Source organism: Montipora foliosa, chromosome 8, assembly GCF_036669935.1.
Source record: "Montipora foliosa isolate CH-2021 chromosome 8, ASM3666993v2, whole genome shotgun sequence".
Taxonomy (NCBI): Eukaryota; Metazoa; Cnidaria; class Anthozoa; order Scleractinia; family Acroporidae; genus Montipora; species Montipora foliosa.
The window spans coordinates 40,042,974-40,050,473 of NC_090876.1; the positions used below are offsets into that span (position 1 = coordinate 40,042,974).

The window sequence follows — 7,500 nt, forward strand, 5'->3', positions numbered from 1 at the left end:
TGGGGGCTTGGGTCGAGGCGAGGCGGGAGAGCCTGTAAGCATCTCTTTAAATTTTTCATTCCGCCCACTTTGCAAATAACCTTTCGCATGTCAAAATGTCAATGTCAAAGTGTTGAAAAAGGGCGGCATTGTGTGGTCCCACGCGAGTTCAAGCGCGATTCTTTCATAGTTGTTCAAAGGTGATGCGTTAATTCTCGCTTGTGCGAGTACGTTAACCAGAATTTAAGGCACTTTTAGGAAAATAACTTTACAAGCGAACGAAGGCATTGTCAAAGCAAACGGGAAACGAGTGTAACGGAAATCACCGACGGGAGATTTAGCAAATTCGACCAAAAGACACGACCAGTTCGAAAGCTGCGAGTTCCCGACGCTCTGTTGACTTTTCCAAGGAAAACAGAAACCCGACCATTGAAGTTTCTGGCCTAGATGATAAGATGGTCTCATCAATAAACTTCAGCTCTGATGCATCAGGACAACCGATAATGAATGTGAAAGATTGATATTTCATGTGGATGGCTTCAATTGCATTTGCAGTATACAGACACGTAGCCATCACTTTCGCTTCCTGAAAATCGCTTGATCTTTTAAAGCTTTAAGACATACAACGGAAATACAAGCCTGTTTTCGGCAAATTTTTTTGGTTTTTCTTTTTGCTCTCATTTTTTCGAAGGCGATGAAGGCAGAAATTTAATTGACCCTAGCTGGTGAATTCGAATACGCAGCCAAGTATTTGCATAAGAAAGAATAACAAAAAATATCGTTCGTGAGAGCGCCGTTAAATGCTAACAATTGTGGCGTGCAGGGGACATAATATTTGTGTCAAATGCGAACTATATATCTTACCCGGTGATGCTATATTGTAAGCGGTGTGGAGAGATGTCGTATCACAACATTGAAGCGCTTTCGCAACGCGCGGCAGTAACTGAAAATTTATGCTTTTACCAAAACCAGTTATAAGCATGGCAAACGGTTCGTTTTTTCGACTTATTAAAGTTGAACAGACACAACTTTTGCTCGAATCTGAGGGCTTGTACGTTTGGGAATACTTTAAGACACTCGGCGACAGAGTTGACCTCTTTCTTTCGTGCTCCGCGCGTGAATCAAAATGATGACGAAAGTGTTGATGTAAACTGTCAAAATTGACCAATCAGAGGGTATACCAGGAGCTGGTATACCGGAATGAAGAATTTAAAGAGATGCTTACAGGCTCTCCCGCCTCGCCTCGATCCAGGCCCCCACTCGCTTTTCACACGCAGTTCTTTTCGTTTTCTCGACTATCTGAGAGCCTGGAACAGGCTAACATTCGATTAGCACGATGCACGGAAATTTGAAACATGAACAACTTTTTTTTAAGTCTGTGTCACGCGAGATCTACGCTCCCATGAAGGCATATATGAAGTAAAATGACCGGCTACATGAAAAAAGATGCTTAACTAGTCAGCGTTTCAAGGGCGTTTATGTTTAAAATTGTTTGAAACATGTTTGAAACTTTGCTGTTTGGATGGAGTTTGAAACGCAGTGGAAGGTATTTATTAGTGTTTGAAACACAATCCTGTTTTTCATCTGTCAACAACTCACATATCATGACTGCAGAAGAAGTTCATATGAAAAGGTCGCTGCGCCTTTGGACACTTTTCTGTTGAGAGTCCAGGGAAAATGCCATCTTTGAAATCCTCTGTGCTTTGTTTTTGCGCTTCCAGTTGCGTTGAAATGTTCAAAGTTATTTCTCAAACCGGTGCATCAAGCGATATCGATCGAAAACCAACAATTATTACTCGGAATGCCTAAAAGGTATCCGAGTTACAATCTCGGTTGTCTGTCTTTTGGTGCAACCAAATGGACAGTAGAATTACGGTGCGGTGATTTCTTTGGCTCAAAGCAATTCACTTGACAAAACTATACTTTTTCCAACAGCAACAAAAAACAGCCGTGGTGTCGAGTGTCGTCGGACGAGGGCCGAGATTTCTGCACGCGCAAGGCTTCAAACAGCTTCAATTCTTACGGAGTTCGATGAAAATCCGGATTTATAACATGCGGTGGGGCAACCAAAGCGATGGGAGCTGTGTTAAGGTTTCAGTGTGAAACTTGTAATATCGTTCGCCGATTTAGAAACTCGAACACAACCCCAGGCAGGTATTTGGGGACGAGTCTGGGATTTGTTTTGCTCTGCCCAACTATGGGTACACTTGCGTAGGTTTGCGCTCACCGTATGGAGGCTCAGTGAACCGTTGACCAGCCGTGTCAAAATTCGTTGTTAGCGAGCCTCGACGGAGTTTGAAAATTTGAATATTTTTCGCTGTTTCTCAGCAATGGATACTCGCTGTACCTTGAAACTTGGTCAAGGAGAAGTAAATTTATCCGTGTGGCCATCGCTGGAGTTTGAGCGTGACTAATGCCGGAGAAGTGTGATTTTTTTTGGCGAGATCTAAGGTAAGTTAGGAATTACTTTCCAGCCTTTCCTTTATTTAGGTAGAGTGACAACTCGGGAATTTGAGAAGTCGCTTAAATCGCATTCAATCAGGCAAAAAACCACACAAAAAGCGAGAAATTCAACACGACAATAAAGTACGTTTTTTTTCTTGAGAACGTTTGCGGGTAAATATCTTTTTCAGTCTGTTATCGAGATTCCCATACAAATCCTTATCATTGTTTACCTTCCGACTCTGGGCCGCCTATGGTCTGATATATGAATTGGATCATATATGAACTGCGGATATGAAATCAAGTGAAGCTATGATCCTCGCAATTATGAACGCAATTTTTGCAATTGCGTAAAGAAGCCTGAAAAATTCAGGACTTCAACGGGGTTTGAACCCGTGACCTCGCGATACCGGTGCGACGCTCTAACCAACTGAGCTATGAAGCCACTGACGTCGGGAGCTGGTCATTTGTGGGTACTTATGTTCCCGTGAGGAACAGTTCTACGTTACCAACAATCGTTATAGACGCACGTAGGGCAAATTTACACCATGTAACAAATTTGAAAAAGCTTCTTATCTATACTGCCCACCTTGCCCAGGCATTTGATGATTTTTATTTTATTGTCTTAAGATTTGCCAGTTCCTTTTTTGTTTTAAGCAAAGCCGAATTGTCAGTTGTTCTTTGTTTTAACAGCCCCTGTTTGTTGTTTGCCGTTGGGTTTTACTCCCTCGTGCAATGGGTGTGCTTGTTCGGTTCCTTTGAACCATGCATATGGTTGGCACGTCCAACGTGCATTTATGGCTTTGGCGATGATTTATTTTGTGCTTACTCCTGCTGTATGAGTGTACAATTCTTTGACCGCCTCTTTACGAGTGGTCCAATGCACTCGGCACAGGCGGTAATGCATTGTTTTGGGAACTTGGCCTTTTTTCGTTTACATCCGGTTACATAACATTGCTCATGAACCAGATTTACGGAGAACCTGTGGAACTGCCCCACCTCAACTGTGACCAAAAATTTGCGATGGAATTTCATCTTGTCATTTTACGTCGTATTCCTTCTTATCAATATTCTTTAGAAATCAAACAGCGTTCCATCGTATTTAATTACCTAATTTTATCTGTTATCGATAAGTCATGCCTCCTAGGAAGCGTCCGGGACAGCCATCAAGGATAGGTCGCCAAACACGTTCAAAGCGAGTGCAGACATCAGAGCTGACAGCAACGGTCCCACCTGTACCTGAACCAACAAATAACGATCCCGGTTTGGTCTCCTTGGACGTAAGCGCTCTCTCCGCCACCATATCGACGGCCATCTCGGAAGCGGTGAAAACAGCATTATCTAAGGACAGTCTCACCGAGATCTTGAGACAAAACACATTTGAGGACAGCACGTCGATTGAAACCCCATTGGCTGGCCAGTCTCAAGCCGACCTCTCCTCAGATAGCGTCACCTCAGCTGTGAGCAGCGGTGTCCGTAGCCTCACCGGTGCAGGTACAAGAAATGATTCTCTGCTTCTGGATCCCCACAATGTTCAACCTAAACAAATTTTTACTAGCGTGTTAGCAAATCTTAGGGTTAGTTCCTGGGTGGGTTCTAAAATTAAAGCTAAAATCTAGGCTAACGAATATGTGGAATTTGGGGCCTTATTAGCATCCACCCCTGAAATCGATAAGTATGCGTTATCTATGACACCCTCCACTGGGCCATCAAAGCAGCCGCGGCTGACCCTTGACCCGTATCACGCAACAAAGAAGGTTTCCAACATACAACAGTGTGTTTCGGCGTTTAACATTTTTGTCTCGGTCTATACTGAGCGATACCAGAGGGAAACCCCAGAGTTGATGAAGTATTGCAAGGTACTCCGTGATATTGCTTTGACGAACGGGGATTGGCTCTGGTATGACGAACCATTTCGTTATCTGAGGCAACATGCAGCCGATAAATATCCAAGATGGGATCAAATACATTGCCGGGGAACTTTGGTTGAGGGCCTCAGCTAATTTTCGGAGATCACAGTCGATCCCCAATAAGCCCCAAACCTCAACACGACAGCGTTTTTGTTCGAATTTTTTCCCCCGGGGCACGTATTGGACATTTCGTTCCGGAAAACACTGCCAAGGGTGTCAGTTCGCGGAACACGTCTGTTATAAATGTGGGGCAAATCACCCAGCAATTCAATGCTCAGTACAAATTCATAGCATGAAAAAGAAGATTTACGACAATTTGAAATTAATGTTGGCTTAAATCTCCTTAAGATGGGTTATCCAACTTTACGCCACAAATTATATCCTCTTAAATGTTTGTAAAGTTACATTTACACCTCTAAGCGTAAAGGTGATATAAAGTTATCATAAAGGTTGTTTACCGAGTTTATGCATGTTTCTACTGCGGCGTAAAGATGGTGTATAGTTGCACTTTAAGCTGTTTAGCTTAAATTAGATTTTTACCTAGCATAGAGCTTCCCAAAAAGATTTATGCTGCAGAATAGAGGTAACTTAATGCTGCATGATGTTGAAACCCCTCAATAGCGGTCTTGTGGAGCTAAACCAAAAGGAAACTCTACTCAAGTATCAGGCCCTTCACAGCACGCCAGTAACCCCCGTAAGGGTGGAACGGCTTGAATGCCTCTTACACCGTTATGAGCAAAACAAAAAGCATTTTCTTGTCGATTGTTTCCGTTGTGGCTTTCGTGTTAATTTTGTTGGTGATCGGCTTCCTTTTCAATCTCCTAATATTAAAAGTGTCCTCGAGCTCGCCCAACCGTTTTTTTTTTTCCCGTGTCGGTAAAAGTCTTGCCTATCACTCCCCTGCTAAGTGGTGTCATTGTGGTGTCTTTGTGCTTACGTCTGAGGGGGTTGGGGCAATACGTACATTTCTCTGGTGCACACAGGAGGACATTTGATTAACCTGCAATGGCGTCGAAAGTTATTGTAACGCGCATGGCGTCTTAGTGGATCTTTAAACAAAATATACCCTCATGGAGCTAAAGAATGGAACGTCAAGTGGATGAACAAGACAGGCGTTGGAAAATAAATATCTGGAATCTTTAAAGCGACGAGTAATGGTCTTCGAAAACAATTTCATTTTTCGCCGTTGGATATCAAATGAATTGAGTTTTGTTTCTAATATTTTACTAACTTGGTATTATATACAACACCAAAATCAAATGGCATCTTTTTTAATGGATTTAACAAACACTGAAGGAATCGAACGCCTTGAATGCATCACAGTGTTTACTGAAGTCGCATCTAAGTTGTCTGGCAATTTACATATATTTTGTATTTAACTCTATAAAGGTAAAAAAAAAATTGGAAATGTGACAGTAAAGAATTCTTTGAGTGAAAGGTTGTTGTCTCTTTTGTGCTTCATTATTTACGGCCAAGGTTCTTTCGAAGCGGGTTTGATATGAACTGTCAGAAATTTATTTTATTGCATATGCTTTGTGACACCGATTTTGTGTTTTGTGCAATTGAAATAGGAAGGGTTTTTTGCCTCTAATAGCAAATATGCTGTTACTTTGTTTCAATAAATTTTTCGCTGGAAAAAAACACGCCGCGATTTACTTGTGCAGCCAAAAATACCATAACAAAATTGAACCTAGCAAAAATCTCCCAATTTTTTTGTCGCTGATCGTAACCTTTTTATATTCATGGTGCGAAATTAATGTTGTTTTCATGTCGTAATTTTTTTTTTTGCTGATGGTAAAATATTTTATTCTCGATCGACTGTCCTGAAAACTTCCTTCTGCTCTTCCTAAAAACTGTGTATCAATATTTATTTACTTTTGCTTCAATATTTGTTTTGCATAAAGTAAGCTAACAAAATCTGTACCTTGCTTAGTTCGCATTTTTGAGGGTTACAATAGAATTTTCGGTCCTAAGCTACTCATGCATCCAGATACTAGCCCCGCCCGGACAAGGATTAACTTCGGTGAAGTTTTGTATTACAAAACTGTCAGATTCTAAGAGTGCACGCTTAAACTTAGGGTGAAAAGAAGTTGTCAGGGAACTTGAAAATGATCAACATGTTAGCCCAGAAGCCAATGTTTCTCGATTCCCGTTTATTTTCTTCAATTGACCATTTTCACATTCCCCATAATACACTTTGTTTTCCCCCAAAAATTTGCATAAACCATTGTTTTCAAATGCTCTTGGGACTGTACAGATTCCCAAGAGCATTTGAAAACAATAGTTTATGCAAAATTTGGGCGGCAAACAAAGTGTTTTATGGTGAATGTGAAAATGGTCAATCTTTCTGGGTTCAGTACTATGCTAGTAACCACATGTCTTCTCAGGGAGCTATTTACCTAAGACTTCTACCATGGCACTACAATGATATACAATACCAAAACGATATTGTGTACTATTAGAGCTACATATTACGCAAAGACAACTTGAATCTCCTGGAAGGCAAAGCGCAGCTCAGTTGACAATATGTATTACTGCTGAGGAAAAGTGTAAATGAGAACACAAAGATAGCCTTAACATGGACCCCAGAAGGAAGGCGTAGGAGAGGTAGGCCGAAGGAGACATGGCGAAGAACGGTAGAGAGAGAACTAGGTGAACTTGGGTTCAAAGGTTGGGCAGAAGCCGGTAGTTGTGCGAAGGACCGAAAAGCTTGGAGAGAGAGAGAGAACGCCAGGCCCTATTTCGCTCAGAGGGAAAAGGACAAGATGATGATGATGATGATTACTGCACTACCACACGTAAGAAAGACTTGTCTGTTTTTTTTAAAGATGACAGGAATCTCTTCTTTCTGACAAATGATTAATAGGCCGGTAGCCAGGTTTTTCAACCTCAGAAAAAATATCTATTTTGTCGTATGAACGTGTGAGCCAAAGGGCCTCTGCTGGTACGACTTCTGGGTGACCCCTTAAATGGTCTTAAGGAGCCCCAACTTGAAAAAAATTGCCTGGAACGCTGCAGTTTAATACCACCCAACTCAGTCCCTTCTGTGTTTGAGTAACACGAACCACAGGCAAGCCATTGTACGCTCATGGAGCGTCTAGTTTAATTCGAGTTTCATTTCTGAACAAAGAAAATAACTATTAAACCTTTTTTTTTTTTTTAATACGCA

At 41.6% G+C, this 7,500-nt stretch overlaps 1 pseudogene; it reads left to right on the forward strand.

The window, feature by feature from the left end:
• Positions 1-3,557: 3,557 nt before the first annotated feature.
• LOC137968000 (uncharacterized) lies at positions 3,558-5,045 on the forward strand (annotated as a pseudogene).
• The last annotated feature ends 2,455 nt before the right edge of the window (positions 5,046-7,500 follow it).